Source organism: Pundamilia nyererei, unplaced genomic scaffold, assembly GCF_000239375.1.
Source record: "Pundamilia nyererei isolate P.nyererei 1_Seehausen unplaced genomic scaffold, PunNye1.0 scaffold00070, whole genome shotgun sequence".
NCBI lineage: Eukaryota > Metazoa > Chordata > Actinopteri > Cichliformes > Cichlidae > Pundamilia > Pundamilia nyererei.
The window spans coordinates 279,467-281,648 of record NW_005187471.1 but is presented as its reverse complement, the minus strand read 5'-3'; positions in this window follow the sequence as shown (position 1 = coordinate 281,648).

Below are 2,182 nucleotides of genomic sequence, written 5' to 3'. Positions count from 1 at the left end.
AAACCCTCTCACTCCCGTCATGAAAGAAATCCACTAAAGGGTGATTTTCGTTGCTTGGATGGAGAGAGCCTCTGGACCGCTAGGGGTCGTGCTTCACTGGAAAAACACTGGTTTCACTTTTTGGAACTCAACTACTACGTTACTTTGAAGCTGCTGATTGGATGCAGCAGTATGTCTGCCCCTAGTGGCATCATATTGGCTTCGTCTCGTGACGTCATGTTTCAGCATTTCCTCATAGGCTGTGTGACAGGGTCCAACAACACCTCTCATTTGAACCAAGTGGATTTTTCAACGTCTACAAAATAAATCTCAAAAATTCAGAATGACGTGAGCTGATTGGATAAATTATGAGGTGGGGAAATAAAGGGTTATTACTAATTAGTGACCTCCTGTAGTTCACAGTTGAAGCTGAAACAAGGAAATGACTCACGAGGTCGTCAGGACTTTCACGTGAAATGATGAAGCACACACATGCAGCCCACTTTTTCTCTCTCTTTTTTTTCTTCTATCCTTCTATTTTAGGCTGTTTACGGGTACAAGGTGAATGAGATGTAGCTTAGTCAAGAAAACAAAAGTTGGAGTTTCGAAAGAAAAGAGTATTCAGGCAAGCCAAAGGCTGCAGGAGCAATAGCAGGTAGTTGCTGCACCTCTAATCTGACCACTTTGATAAAGCCAGAGTCAGCAGGGTTAGTGTTTTGGCACAAGAACACTGTTGACATTTAACAAAGATAACTTTGTAAAGTGGCCTGAACGCTATGCTGGTTTTGAACACAAATTGCACTAATTTAATAACATGGTATTTATTATTTGTCGTATTATTTCAAGAGAGATAGATTTATTTTATGTATACTTGATAAATTGATGAAAACGCGAGTGTGGATGTTTTTGGAAATTAATTTGCAAAGTTCAGTATTTTTATATAACTTTTAAACGTGGTGCATTTGTTATTTTCCTGCTGCTCTGGATATCTTTTAATGTAAAAGAAATTAAGGGTTTAATTGATATTAACAACATCAAGCAACTTCCTTTTTACTTTTTATCGTCCGCATTTTATTTTTCAAGGTCTGTAGTTGCTCTGTTGAGTATATCATGCACCAATCAGTTCATAACTAACAACATGAAGCCTCAGTAACAAAGGCTCGGTAGCCTCATACCCGCCACTTCAAAGTGTCCTCATTATTGTGAGGAATTAGTCGGAACATTTGAACTAATTGCCACTAATTGGCCGTAATAACTGTGTGCCAGAACAAGAAAAAAGTACTGATTTAGATGATTAAGAATGTCTTGCGAAATTCCGTAATTAAGGAATGCATAAGCAAGATTTACCTTGGATGCAGAAAGATGCTGTAATTTTAATTGCCTGCGATTATGCACCCGCACCGCGGCTATCATCCGAACAATTTATTGCAGCTGTAACATTTAGTCTTGGACTATAAGACAATATTGCTTCATTAAAGATTGGATTGGGTTGTTTTGGAATAGAATGGATTGAATTGTTTTGATATGTATATTGTGGGGGCTCCTTATATTGGACTAGTGGGCTGTAAATAGAGCGCAGATTATCCTGCAAGGACATGCAGGCAGCCGTGAAATATTCACAAGCCAGGAAAATAGCAGAACTGGTGATTCCCGTGACAAACTGGCAGTGATCTGTATGCCACTGCAGGCTACACACTCACGGCGCTGACCCTAGCTCCCGTTTGGCAGGTCTTTGCCTTTACTGCGCCATTCTTACTATGACAAACAAGCAAATATTATATCATGTAATTAAAAAAAAACAAAAAACATTTAGAATCACAGCGGAGTGAAGGAGATCACAGCGCAACGGCCAAGCGGGGTTGCCACCAGAAGACGCTGTGTTTCCTTAATTCCTGTAGGTGAGATGGTTTGAGTCTGCAGGCGCAGACTTCTGCGGCATCTGGCACCTGACGTTAGACCGCCCCACAAGACCTCTACATTATCAGCTGTTTTATCTGTTTAATGTGTGCACAGGCTCAAGGCATCACAGACTGTGTAAGTAGAAGTTACTGCATCGATTTTAATTCGCCTATTTGTTTTGTTCGGTGTAATTTTATAAATTCTTGGGATTTGTAACCTATACGTAAGATATTGATTTATAGCTAAAATAATCCTAAATAATAATAATAATAATAATGATAATGATAGTAACTATATATATATA